The sequence below is a fragment of the Plecotus auritus genome (genome assembly GCF_963455305.1).
Source record: "Plecotus auritus genome assembly, chromosome: 9".
NCBI classification, from domain to species: domain Eukaryota; kingdom Metazoa; phylum Chordata; class Mammalia; order Chiroptera; family Vespertilionidae; genus Plecotus; species Plecotus auritus.
Window position 1 is genome coordinate 134,920,004 of NC_137783.1, and position 15,019 is coordinate 134,935,022.

A 15,019-nucleotide genomic window follows, 5' to 3' on the forward strand; every position below is an offset into this window, starting at 1 on the left:
GGAGTTTGACCGTAGAGTCTCTCAGCTTATTAGTCCCTGCAGGGAGACCTTGGGCAAGTTCTCTCCCTTCTTGGGGTTTCCTTTCCCTATTTGTAAATTAAGGAGGTCTGTCTCTTTGTTCTTCCCTTTTCAATTTTGTTCAAACTTATTACTTGGGTAGTTGTTGTTTTTTTTTTTAAAAGATAGATTCTGGGAATTAACCCATATGTATTTAAGCTCAATAGGTCTGGGGTGAGGCACAGTAATCTGCATCTTTTTATTTATTTATTTAAATTTTTTTTGTTAATCCTCACCCAAGTATATTTTTCCATTGATCTTTTAGAGAGAGTGGAAGAGAGAGGGAAAGACAGAGAGAAACATCGATGTGAGAGAAACACATTGATTGATTGCCTCCTGCAGGGCATTGGCCAGGGAGGAACCTGCAACCAAGGTATGTACCCTTGACCAGAATTGAACCTGGGACCTTTTGGTCCATAGGCTGTTGCTCTATCCACTGAGCCATACCGGCCAGGGCTAATCTGCATCTTTTTATAAGCAGAGGGATCAACAGGCCTGCCTGGGAAACGGACCGGTGCTTTGCAGAGCTCGAGAGGCACCATCATCCTCGAGCCAGATATTAGAATGCAGTCTTAAGGCTCCTTTTGCAGACACTCTGACTCAGAGGGGCTAGACTGTGTCCCGGTAACTTGCATTTCTCAAGAGGTGATGGCAGTGATGCTGGTGACCATCCTTAATGCCAGTTGCTAATTTCATTGGTCAAAAACTACTCTAAGTACATTACAAATATTAACTCATTTTATCTTCATAGCAGTCATAGGAGGCAGCCACAGTTATCCCCATTTCAAAGGAAACTGTGATCATAGAGACACAGCTATTAGCAGAGCCAGGATGAAACCCAAGTAGCCAGGCATGGTGACACTGCTTTCTCCTATATTATTCCAATCAGCCTCCAACACCCCAGCCTACTTCTTGGCCCTGCTCCCTTGTAACCCCACACCCCGCTGCCCCCATCCATTCCTCTGTGACATCCCTTCTCTCCCGCACGCCCCCCAGCGCCTTGGCTCTCTAATTTGCAGCTTCAAGGACCACCCTGGCACTTGCAAATAGAGCCCCTAAGAACCACGCCCAGCCCTAGGCCAGCAGCATTCCCTGTGGCCAGAAGCTTCTTCAGGAAGGATGAAGTTCTGCCTCTGGACTGCAGATGGCGACAGAAGATAAGCGTGATGGAACCAGACAATACAAGGAGGCGGGGAAAAGCGACATGAGGATTGACACGAATGATGGCCAATGGCAGCACGGTGTCGGTTTGCCCACTCTGATTCTTTGGTGCCCAAAAGCTTCCCACCGCTTTAGGGCAATGCATTTATGGCGTGGAATGGAAAGGTGGGAATGGGAGATGCTGCGTCATGTGCTCCCTGAAGGTGCACATGTTATTCCAGAGTTGCTCTAGTTTATGTTAGCTCAACCTCCCCCCCTTCCCACCTTCCCCACTTACCCCCTCTAATTTACCCTCCTCTCAGTTAAGGCCCAACTCAACTGTCTCTGGCGAAACTTGTGTGTTTGTAAATCTGTGTCCTTGGAGTTTTTGTAAAGGCTAGCCTGGTATTTGTAATTTCCGGTGCCTTGTGAGAGTGGGTGTGAAGAGATTAGAGGAAGATTACTTGTGAGAAGTGTTCACCAAATGCCAATTCGTAAGATTGTCTCATTTCATCCACTTTCTATTTCATTCATTTCCTGTTTCACAGATTAGGAAACAAGGTAAATAAACTGACTAAGAGCAGTTCTTGAGTGATTTTGACTCATATCAACAGCCAAAGTCCTAAGTTTTTTATTGTGTCTATCCATTCATCTATTCATTATGAGGGACCAACCTGTAAGGCATGGGTCAGCTGCTATAAAAAATACAAAAGAATAGGTTTCTGCTGTAAAGTAGAGGAGATAAAAAAGATATACGCACAAGATATTGATACCTATTTTCCCCTAGATAATATGATGGGGTCTGAAGATACAGACATGGATAAAAATCTACCCTTCCCTTTCTAAAAATCATGCCTTAGGCAGCAGTAATCTCTGGACTTTTCATTTCCCACCCCTATAATTTTTGATAAATTGAGCATTCACCCTGTATATCCTTATTTTAAAATATTTTTTCATTCAGAATTAATACATTAATTGTCAGGCACACTTCATTTCTTATTTTTCAGAATAAAATGTAAATGGAGTTTCACGTATTTTCGTCGTTCGCCCCAGTGATCATCTTGGGCACTTCCTGGAGGGCTTCCTTAGTCTGGGACCCTCCACCACAGGAATGAGGCTGACTCTCCCTTCTTTATTCAGATCTCTGTCAAATAACAGGCTTACAGCGAGGCCTTCCCTGACAACTTTCTTTTTTTAAATCCTCACCTGAGAATATTTTTTTCCATTAATTTTTAGACAGAGTGGAAGAGAGAGGGAAAGACAGAGAGAAATACTGATGTGAGAGAAACACATTGATTGGTTGACTCTTGCACTCACCCTGACCAAGACCTGGGCTGGGGAGAGCCTGCAATCAGCTACCTGCCCTTGGCTAGAATCGAACCTTTTGGTCTGCAGGCTGACTCTCTATCCACTGAGCCAAACCAGCTAGGGCCCTAACAACTTTCTATAACATATTACCCTCTTCCTCTCTGTCATCATTTGTCCCCTTATCCTAATTTATTTTTTATACTCTGTATTTCAATGTATAGTAAATGTGATTATTGGTTTAGTTTTTGCCTTCTAGTATCAGGATGTGAGCTTCAAGAGGGGCAGGAGGAGTCCTCAAGACTGGTGTATGTGAGAGGAAAGCAAGAAAGCCAAAAGGTTTGGGGATGGAGCAGGAAAGCTTTGCCTAGCATCTCCCAACATCCTCTGGGGCTGGGCTGGGAACAGAAGGAAGAAAGGTCATGCTTCTCCTGGTTCCCACATTCTTGCAATCCTCAGAGCCTTTCCTCTACTCCACTTATCTGCATCCTCTTCCACTTCTCTCTGACTTTTAGTAAGAAATAGCACATTTCCGGTCCCCAGCACCACAGGTAGCAAAGAGAAAGTTCTGATATGCAAAGACCTTCAGTGAGACTCAGTTATAGTTCAGAGAAAGAAGCTGTCTCTCTCAGCATCTTCTCACTTTAGGCGTTTGTAGAGTTGTAGACAGTGCTCTGAGCCAGAAGCCAGAAGACCTCATCTCCATACCTGGGTTTACCTTCAAAGAAAGGAATGAATGGAATGGTTAAACACCCTGTCTCCACACCACCCAATTCCCTTCCCATACACAGGAGCTATGGAAACTACACATTGACCCTGAATTGAACTTCTTATCTAAACTGTGTCCTGAACGAATGATAAATGAGGAATCTTGCCTACTTGCAAGTTTGTGTGGACTGTAAGGAGAACATCCCGATAAACCTAAACAGAGAAGTTAATTGTGATATGATTTATAATCCATGGGCCCCAGCTGCACTGAGGATGGTAACCAGTTACACACCCCTAAAGAGCTAGCTTGACCAGCAAGGTATAAAGTTGAGTGTGCAGATATGCCCTTACTTTTCCGAATGAAGGTGGTGCACACCCATTCCAGTCTCACACCCAGCAGCCAAGTGTATTCCTTGCTGTGGCTGGGCCTGAAGTTCACCTAGGTCATTGCAGCCCTCCTGATGAGAAAACATATGCTCCACCAGCTCTTTGCAGTCCTACATCTGACAATCAGTGACATGAAGCCTTTTTTCATATGTCAATTGGTTAAGGAAGGATTCTTTAAATAGAAGTGACTCACTACAAGGGAAATTCTATGATACTGAAAGAAAACACCCAGGGTTTGGGCTCTGAGAGACCAGGGCAGATGAGCAGAGGCATTTCATTTCATCCACCACACTCACTCTTCTGGCTGTGAAGAGGGAGAAGAATGAATCTTTTGAAAAGATGTCATCTTATTGAGATGCAGGGGGAAGCAGAGGGAGAATAGCTGGTACTTCATTTCATGTAATAGTAGAAAAATTTGAGTTCAACTCTGAGCACTGGAAAATTTCTATTAATTTAATAACAAGTAAATAAGAGAATATTATAAATAAGTAAATTTATAAGATTTTTAGTGGAGGCAATATCCCTTTTTGAAACATTCACCTTTGAATGGACAAAGTATACTTTTCAAAAGAAACTAAAAAGCATACACAAGGAAAACAAGTTAATTTCACTAGATTCTCTAGACACCTGATGTTTCTAGAGATAATCTATGACTCTACAAGCATGTTGTTTAGACATCTTGTACACTCAGAGTGAGTGGACATCACTCATTCATTGGGTCATCGGAGTTGGAGCCGACTTGATAATGGCATGTACTAACGACATGCAAGCATGAATTCCTTTTCAGTATATTTTCACAGCAACTAAGCAGTTCAGTGTTTGTACATGAGATTGGCTGATCTCGTCCCAAATGAAAAGTTTTACCTCAGATATATTTCTCATAAATAGTTTTCAGGAGTCATTGAGCCTGCTCAAACAGGGATGAACTAAGCCCTACGCCACCTGAATTTGGGGGCAGAGAGAGGTAAAGATTTAGATTAAGTTTAGGTGACATCAGGGGCCAAAGAGGATAGCAGTGAGTGTGTGTGTGTGTGTGTGTGTGTGTGTGTGTGTGTGTGTGTGTGTTGGGGGTGGGGAGACAGCTAACGAGGGGCCACAGTCTCCAGGTCCTGGAGTAGGCCCTTGGGAAGACAAACTGTTCTAACAGGTTGGTGCCCTTGCTGGAGATAAGCACTTTCATTATCACTCCTTGGCATCAATGTTAAATTTTAAAAATTCTTACCTCTGGGTGCATAGGCTACTCTTCCCATGGTGACAAGGCAAGGCATGGCTGCCAAGAATTTCCGTTGGACTGTCCCTAATTTTCCCTATGGAAACAAGAGCTCCTTCAGAGCAAGGAAGGAAGAAGTGGGTCTTTTACCTACTGTCTCTTCCCTGTGTCCTACAAAGGCACAGCAAGATCACCTTCGAAGACAGTCCATGGGGATCCATTTTGGTGGTGCCCATATTCCTGAATTGAGGCCCTCAGTGAAGCTAAAATAAAAGAGCCCTGTGTTAAGGGAGGATTCGCATGTAAAATTCAAGACTCAGGTATTACTTTGGGGGAGTTGGAGTCATGATAAAGTAGGACTGGCCCAGGCTCCTCTGACTGCAGTGGCAAGTGTCTGAGGCAAATATGAGGGGACCAAACACATGCCCCAAACACATGTCTGCCTTCTTCACACCAATAATGATATGAAGTAATGGGGAAAAATAAGAAGAAATGAAAACAAAAGAATCTGCAATAGCCAAGTGGGAAACAAACAGTACTGTCTTTTGACCAGAAATGTTGAGCAGAGGTTAAACCTGGAGGAAACACGTGAGGGAGCAGACTGCTGTGGAATTGGGAACCCTATAAATCCTTCAAGTTTGGGGATGAGAGAGGTAAGAAGTGGGTGGGAGGTGGTCTAGGCGTGCTTTTATTGTGGCCATTTAGTCATCACTGTCTTTATTCCATCCTCCCTTCCTAAGCTGCTTGACAGCTATGGCATTTATTCACAGGCTAAAGGTATGACGGTGGGCACTGGGGCCGGACATGCAGAGCCTGCCCAATAGATAGCAGATGATCACAGGGTGGGACCAGGAGCTTCTAGACTTAAAAACTAGTCACCTGAACTCACCTGTGATGGGGCAGGCTCTCCATAGCCCTCCCTCCCCCATAGTTCCTGTAGGTCAGCCATGATGGACAGATGAACAGTTCTTAAACACAAAATAAGTAGATAAAATAAGTAGATAAACAAAAATCATCAAAACATCAAGTTATAATGGTATTGTGTAAATACAAATGGTCTTTTTAAAAAAATATCTACTTGAACTGTTACTTTGTGAGGAAAGTGTCCTAAATTCTCCCACTAGGATTGCGAATTTACTAATCTCTCTTTGTACGTCTATGTATTTTGTAGTTACATCGTGTTAGGAAGATGAATGATCTACTTTGTGGGAGGCTTTTGTATCTATCAGATTAAAATTTATTTTGTTACATATTGATGTTATTACCTTGTTTTCAGTGTAACAGTGTGCAACAATTTTCAACCAGTGTGCTATAGCACCCTGATGTGCTGCAAAAAATTTAAAACAGAGTACCTGACCATTTAGTCAGGAGCACTGACCTCTTTTTCTTAGATTGTCAAATGAAAATATGACAACAGCCAACACGACAATATAGGAATCAAAATAATGCCTATTTTTTTTATCAGATCAGCAAAAACCCTATTTTTTGGTGTGCTGCAGAATTTTAGTAATCAGTTTATGCATGCCATGAGATGAAAACGGTTGAAAATCGCTGGTCTAGTATGTCTTTAATCCTCTTGTGTTGTTTGTTGCAGATGAGCCTTATCATGGATTCAATATTTGTGTGACTCCCAAATTCATGTTGAAGTTCTAATTTCCATTTTGAGGTGGGGCCTTTGGGAGGTGATGAGGTTTAGATAAGGTCATGAAGATGGGCTTCCACAATGGGAATGGTGTCCCTCTATGCAGAGGAAGAGAGACCAGAGCTCTCTACGTGCCCACATGTGAGGACAGAGCGAGATGGCAGCCACCTATAAGCCAAGAGAAGAAGCCTCAGAATGACACCTACCCTGCTGGCATCTTGATCTTGTACTTCATAGCCTCCCGAACAGTGAGAAATAAATTCCTATTGTTTAAACCACCTGATCTATGGCATTTTGTTATGGAAGCCTGAGCAGACTAATGCATGCTTCCTGGACTTTGTTTTTAAGTCAATATATGAGAGACCAGTATTTTAATAGGAAAGTAAGTTCATTTACTTTTATTGCAATTATTGAGATTTTGGATATGACTTATTTTAGTCATATTTAAAAGATCTTCCTATTTCCTATGCTTTCCTGTTGTTTGCTTAATCCAGGCGCATGATGAAGTTTGGGAATCACTGTGTTAATGGAGCTATGCAGGGTCAGGTATGGGAAGCTGCCAGGTAGACTGTGCTAAGGTGGCCTGACCCCCAAGCCCTGGATGCATATCCTCTTCTAGATATGGGACCTGACCAAGGCACCATTATTTAATAGGCAAATTTTAGTTGCTTTCCCTTTTTTTTCACCTCTGTATTTGTGCCTACATTTTGAGTGCCAGAATATAGTTGTTTTTATATAACCCTTAGCTCCAGATTTTATTTTTGAGCTAAGACTTCTCTAGCCTTAAAAATTCAAAATATATTTCCTTTATTTCTCAGACCACATTTTCATTGAGTCAATATAACATCAGCTATATCTTAAGAGTTTAATAATCTGATTGGACTGATTTATATTAAGGAGTGAATGACAAAGCTACTACAGTCTTCTATGATGAATTGGAAGACTGTAGTAGCTTTGGAATTGGAATTTTTTTTAAAAAAAGCTCACTAACATGTAATTCTTTAATTGCTGGAATTGAATTCTCTACAATCATATAAACAATAAATTCTGTGGATATTTAATTTTTAAAAAATTTATTGTTGACAGTATTATAGATGTTCCCCATTTTCCCCTCTTTTGCCCCACTCCACAGAGCTCCTGCCTCACCCCAGGCCTTCCCTACACTATTGTCTGTGTCCATGAGCTATGCCTATATGCATAAATGTTCTTTGGTCAATCTCTTCCTATCCCCTCCACCCCCACCCCTCTGGGGTCTGTCATTCTGTTCCATGGACCTATTACTCAGATTATTTTGTTCATTAGATTCCATATATAAGTGAGATCACATGGTATTTGTCTTTCTCTAACTGCTCATATTGCTTATCATAATAATCTCCAGGTCCAGCCATGCTGTTACAAAGGGTAAGAGCTTCTTCTTTTTCATACAGTCACATAGTATTCCATTGTGTAAATGTACCACAGCTTTTTTATCCACTCATCTGCTGATGGGCACTTGAGCTGCTTTTAGATCTTAGCTATTGTAAATAATGCTGTTATGAACATAAGGATGCATACATTCTTGCTCATTGGTGTTTCAGGATTCTTAGGATATATTCCAAGAAGTAGGATTGCTGGTGAAACAACAGTTCCATTTTTTAACATTTTAAGGAAACTCTATATTGTTTTCCACGGTGGCTGTACAGTCTGCATTCCCAAGGAGATGCAGGCTCCTCTGTGTCAAAAAGATTGGTGACACCAGTTTGAATATTTAAAATCTTAGAGTTAGTTTTCTTTATACAGTGTGAGGTAAGGGTTCAGCTTCATTCTTTTGAGTATGACTATCCAGTTGTCCCAGCAACTTTTGTTGAAAACATGATTCTTTCCCCCATTATATGTTTTGGCACCTTTGTTGCAAATTAAGTAAAAATTAACCTATTGTAAATAATAATAGGAAAATGTTTGTATAACCTTGGAATAGGTAAAACTTTCCTAATTAGAAAAAGCAAACATAGACTACCCAGTGAAAAAAAATAACATAATGGATTATATGAAAATTAAAAATTTTTGCATGTCAAAATCTCTATCTGGGGGTCCTAGACTTACCAGGGTGACCATTTCATATGTTATATAAATGTTCAAATACTATGTTGTATACCTGAAACTAATATAATATTGTATTTCAACTGTAATTAAAAATAAAATAAATTTTTAAGAAGCTACATCTAGAAAATAAAAATCATTATAAATGGGGAAATAAAATTTTAGAACCCACCTTAAGTGTTCTTATTATTCCCAATAGTTAAATGCTCTTAAAGAATTTTAATAATGACACAAAAGCCCAGTATAAAGTGGTCAAAGGATATGAACAGATGATTAGGAGCAAACCTCAAAATGACAGATAAACCTATGAAAATATGTTCAATTTCATTAATCAGGGAAATGAGAACTGAGTCTGTAATACCATTTTTTCATCCATGGTTTTGGCATCAATTAAGAAGAGAGGTAACATCCAGGTTAGTGAGAATGTGAGGAAACAGCTTGTCTATTTATTGCTAACAGAAATAAAATTGGGATAATTTTTTGGGAAAGTAATCTGGCAGTGACTACTACACTTGCCTTTTGACTTGGTAACACACTTTTACAAATGAGTCCTATTGAGTTATGTTCCAGGATGTAAACATATGTGCACAGGATGTTTACTGAAGCACTGTTTGTAGTGGAAAAGAACCATGAGCAATTTGAATCTAATAGAAGAATGGCTGACTAAATTACAGTGCATTCAGTCTGTGGAGTATGACACTGTTATTAAAAAGAATGAATTAGTGCTATATTGATTGACTTAAAGGGATGTCCATGCTGTGCTAAAGGCAAATTAAAAAGTTATAAAGAAAGGGAACTTTCCTCTAGTTACTAGATGGGATGCTGCCCAATTCATAAATTGCTTAATAAAGCCACTTAGGTCTTTAAAAAAAGTTATGAAAGAACAGATAACAAATAGCTTTATATTTGTTAGTATGAGCAAAGTGTGGGAAAGGGGAAGTGAGAGATGATTAACTTCTTAAAATAACATTGGGTTTTTTCACTTGTGTAGCAGCATATATTACCTAGGTCCATGGTCGGCAAACTGCGGCTCGCGAGCCACATGCGACGCTTTGGCCCCTTGAGTGTGGCTCTTCCACAAAATACCATGGCCTGGATGAGTCTATTTTGAAGAAGTGGCTGTAGAAGAAGTTTAAGTTTAAAAAATTTGGCTCTCAAAAGAAATTTCAATAGTACTGTTGATATTTGGCTCTGTTGACTAATGAGTTTGCCGACCACCGACCTAGGTGATTAAAAGTTAACAAAGAAAAAATTTAAACTTTGTTGATATCCTTGCCCCCAAAGGTTCTTATTCATTATATCTGGGTAAGACTTTAGACTTGTAGCTTAAATCACTGACTTGATTGCTGAGTGAGCCCCCTATTTTTCAAACAAGAGAACGGAAGTGCAGTGAAAAGATTGTGCCTTTCCAAGGTCAACTAGTAAGTGGCCAAATTAAATACAGGACTAGCCCAATGTTAGTTCTATTCTTGCTGCATACTGTTCCCAAGTTGCGAGGAAGTTAATAAAACGTTTAGTTGTTTTTTAAAAATTTTGTTTTGAACCTTTTATAATGCTATGTGGTAGTACCTTCACATACAATATCTTATTTAATATGTTCAGTAGCTCAATTTATTATCATTATTCAGATAAGGAAACCAAGGCTCAAAAGGTGATTTGTGTAAAGCCATTCAGCTAGGACAGTGGCAGACACAAGACATGCACCACCTTGTCAAATTCCAGTTATAGTGTTAGCTCCAATCTGCCTCAAAGCTGCCTAGATTTCTTTCTTTTTTTAAAAAAATTTCTTTATTGATTAAGGTATTACATATGTGTCTTCATCCCTCCATTAACTCCCCAACCACTCCCCCCCACTCATGCCCTCACCCCCCTGGTGTCCGTGTCCATTGGTTAGGCTTATATGCATGCATACAAGTCCTTTGGTTGATCTCTCCCCCTTACCCCAACCCTCCCCTTGCATACACTGTCTCAGGATCGTGGCTGCTGAGCTTGCCATTCTTTGGCCATACCAGTCTCCTTTGCAACATCCTTTATGGTCACCTCTGGAGTCTCTCTGGAGCTTAGTCCCTATACTTTCTCCCTCATGATATAACACATGGCATTTTTGTTGTTTATAGGCATAAATTTATAAAATGTACACATTTTAAAACTATATAATAAGGCTACTATGATTTTTAACCACGTTTTGGTCTGTCTTTGTTTTTTAATATACTAGTATCACAAAGAATGCCTATGAACCACCCACCTCTGAACCTCCATGGGGCTCTTACAGCTTTGGGATCCCAGGGTTGGGAGTCTGGGAAGCTAGTGCAGCCTCACCCTCTGCATTCCTTTATAATGTGTCAGTGGTCTCTGGGATGCTCTTTTCATATCATTGTTCTTCATTAATCCTTAGCCGTGAAAACTGGGGCACAACAGCTGCCTTAGGAAGAGGAGTGCCCAACTGACGGCAGTTAGCACTCACCTATTACATCTTCAGGGATTCCAAGGCAACCTGATCTTGCAAGACTTTTTGGAGGACTTTGGATGGACCTAAAAGTCAAAGGGTCATTCTATCCTTGACCTAGGTTAAAACTGACTTCTTAATTTTTACTTTGAGACATTGACTGGCCACTTTCACACCTCTACTGAGTGGCAATGAATTCCTGGTTTTAGTTCAACTGGAATTTGCCAAGTGATCCTTTTACTGTCAAACCTGGGGGCGTTTTTCATAGAGTCTTTCTGGGTCCAGGATCTTCTTTGTTGGCTGCTGATATATCTGCTCTGTCTCAGAATTCCTAATGAGGTTCCTCTTGACAGTGCAATGGAGCAACCTGACTCTCAATTCAAGAACCTGTGTGTGGGGTTTGGCTCAGTGGACAGAGCATCGGCCTATGGACTGAAAGGTCCCAGGTTTGATTCCGGTCAAGGGCATGTACCTTGGTTGCAGGCACATCCCCAGTAGGAGGTGTGCATGAACCAGCTGATCGATGTTTCTCTCTCATCGATGTTTCTAACTCTCTATCCTTCTCCCTTCCTCTCTGTAAAAAAATCAATAGAATATATTACAAAAATAAAAAAAGAACCTAGGTGTGTGAGTATATTATGCCCTCTGAACACTCAGGGAGGGATTGTTCAGCCAGACAGAGGACCTTGGACTTCTGGTGGCTTTAAATGTGATTGTAACTTTTAGTGCCCAAAGAACACTGTTCTAGCTGACCAGTGGCTGGTGGCAAGGCATGCAGGTTCCTCTGGCTCAAAAAGATTGGTGACACCAGTTTAAATATTTAAAATCTTTGAGTTAGTTTTCTTTATATAGTGTGAGGTAAGGGTTCAGCTTCATTCTTTTGAATATGACTATCCAGTTTCCCAGCAACTTTTGTCGAAAACACAATTCTTTCCCCCATTAAATGATTTTGGCACCCATGTTGAAAACCAGCAGACCATAGATATATAGATTCATTTCTTAACTCTCAATTCTATTCCTTTTACCTAAATGTCTATCTTTATGACAAAAGCATATCATATTGATTATAATAAAGTTTGCTTTATAGTAAACTTTGAAATAAAAGTGTAAGTTCTCCTACTTGATTCTTCTTTTTCAATATTGTTTTGGCTATTTGGAGACTCTTGCAATTTCTCATGGTTTTTAAGATCAGCTTATCCATTTCTAATAAAAACTGTCATTGAGCTTTTGATACGGATTACATTGAATCTATAAATCATTTTGAGTAGAATCACCATCTTCCAATCCATGAAAAAGGGTTATCTTTTCATTTATACTATATGTCTTTTAAATTTTCTTTCAGTAATGTTTTGTAGTTTTCACTGTACAAGTCTTGCATCTACTTGGTTAAATTTATTTCTAAATATTTTATTTCTTTTGATGCTATTGTAAATGAAAGGTTTTCTTAATTTCCTTTCTGGATAATTCATTGTTAGTGTATAGAAATATAATTGTGTGTGTGCATTACTCTTATATCCTGCAACTTTGCTGGACTTACTTTATAACTTTGGTATATTTTTTTGTGGGTTCTTTGGGATTTTCTGTATGTAGAATTATGTTACCTAAAAATAGAGATAGTTTTACTTCTTTCTTCCCAATTTGAATGCCTTTTATTTTTATCTTCCCTAATGCTCTGACTGGGATTCTAGTACAGTGTGAAAGGAGGCATTTTTATCTTGTTACTGATCTTAGGGGAAAACTTTCATTTTATTCCCACCATTGAGTATGATGTAAACTGTAGGTTTAAAAAAAATGCCTTTTATTGTTTTGAAGAAGTTCCCTTCTATTTCTAATTTGTTGAATGCTTTTTTAAAAATCATGAAACAGTGTTAGATTTGTCAAATACATTTTCTGAATCAATTTAGAAGATCATTTTTTCTTCATTCTGTTAAGGTGGAGTATTACATTGATTGATTTTTGTACATTAAAACACCCTTGTGTTCCTGGGATAACTTATATTTGGTTATGCTATATAACTTGTTTAATATGTTGCTGGATCAGCTTGCTAGTATTTTGTTGAGGATTTCCGCATCTATATTCATAGGATATTGGCTTATAGTTTTACCAACAATTTTAAGTTTTGTGATGCCCTGACATGTAATAAAACTATGTTGAAATGTCATCAAAGTATTAGGGAATATATGTGAAAACAAGGCGATGGCACATGCAGAAAAGGTAGACAGAGTGGCTTTTTTTTTTTTTTTAATCTGCTGATCTCTTAACCAGCCAATTCTGCTGACTCTATTTCCTTTGCCCTACCACCCCTGCCTGGTTACCACCCTGTGTTCACACCTTTAGACATTTGCTCTTGGCTGTGCCTCTGAACTCAACCACTGGCATGTGACATGGCCATGGGCAATAAGCCCAGTGACATACTGGCAGGGCCCTTTGTATTGTGTAAGGTGTCTTCTCACCATTTCTCCTCAGCTTGCTCAGATGTAAAACAGTAAGACTGGATTAGAACATTGAAGGATTCCAACAGGCAAGGATATGAGGAAATAGAGCAGGGAAGTGATTGCATGTTTACCATTATGTCATCGGTGGCATAACATATAAACTAGTGGTTCTCAACCTTTCTAATGCCTCGACCCTTTAATACAGTTCCTCATGTTGTGGTGATCCCCAACCATTTTGCTACTGTGATGAATCGTAATGTAAATATCTGTGTTTTTCGATGGTCTTAGGCGACCCTGCTAGCGGTTCTCAACCTGTGGGTCGCGACAACAGGTTGAGAACCGCTAGCAGGGTCGCCTAAGACCACCGGAAAACACAGATATTTACATTACGATTCATAACAGTAGCAAAGTTACAGTTATGAAGTAGCAACAAAAATAATTTTATGGTTGGGGGTCACCACAACATGAGGAACTGTATTAAAGGGTCGCGGCATTAGAAAGGTTGAGAACCACTGTAAACCCTCTTACTAAAACATTCACACTCCTCATCGATTGCTTTTCTTGAGGCAAAGCCCAGACTGATTTCCACAGAGGCCCCTGAACTTTGTCCCAGGCATATTCCTCTAAAGTTATCTTCCTTGTAGGAAGGACTGGTCACTCATTATCTTCTTTTCCCTCACATCTAGTTCTATTCTTCCCAAGAATTCAAAGTGTCTTTATGTTGGCTAACTCCTTTGGAAGATAGCACTTTTACTTTTTAAACTTCATTTAAAAAAATCTTTGTTGTTTAAAGTATTACATAAATCCACCCTTTCCCCCATTGACCCTTTCTAGCAGGCCTCTGCCTCCCACCCCCGACCCGAGGCCTTCACCACACTATTGTCTGTGTCCATGAGAGGTCTTTGGTTGATCTCTTCCCATTCACCCACCCATCCTCACCTTCCCTCTGAGATTCAACAGTCTGTTCCATGCTTCTATGTCTCTGAGTGTCTCTGGATCTATTTTGTTCTTAAGTTTATTTTGTTCATTAGATTCCACATATGAGTGAGATCATGTGATACTTATCTGTCTCTGATAAACTTTATTTAATTTAATATAGAAGACTGCAGTCGTTTATCTAAAAATTTTAATTTTCTTTATAGTTAGGCTATGTTCTATACTTTACTATATCTAGGCAGTCTTGAATTTAGTTTTATAAATGCTTTATGCTTCATGCTTGATGCAGTCTATGGTGAGAGACAAAGTAATATTTTAAGCTATTAATTTAATCAACAACTTACCCATTAGAAATAATCCATAAAATGACAGCTAATGTTTATCATGCACTGACAGTATGGCAGACACTGTTGTAAATTGCTTTTCATATTTGAAATCTTAGTCCCTAAATCAACCCTATGAGGTAGGTACTTTTATCACCTACAAATAAGGAAATGGCTACTAATGCTGCCGGCTCTGTACTTAGAGTGAATAGATCATCATGACACAAAGGGATTATGTTCCTTGCCCAAAATTACAGTCCATTCAGTAAACAAACCAGGAGTCAAACCTGAAAATCCAGCTTTAATTCCATGCTCTTAGTCACAAAACTATACAGAAGAGCATAGAAACAG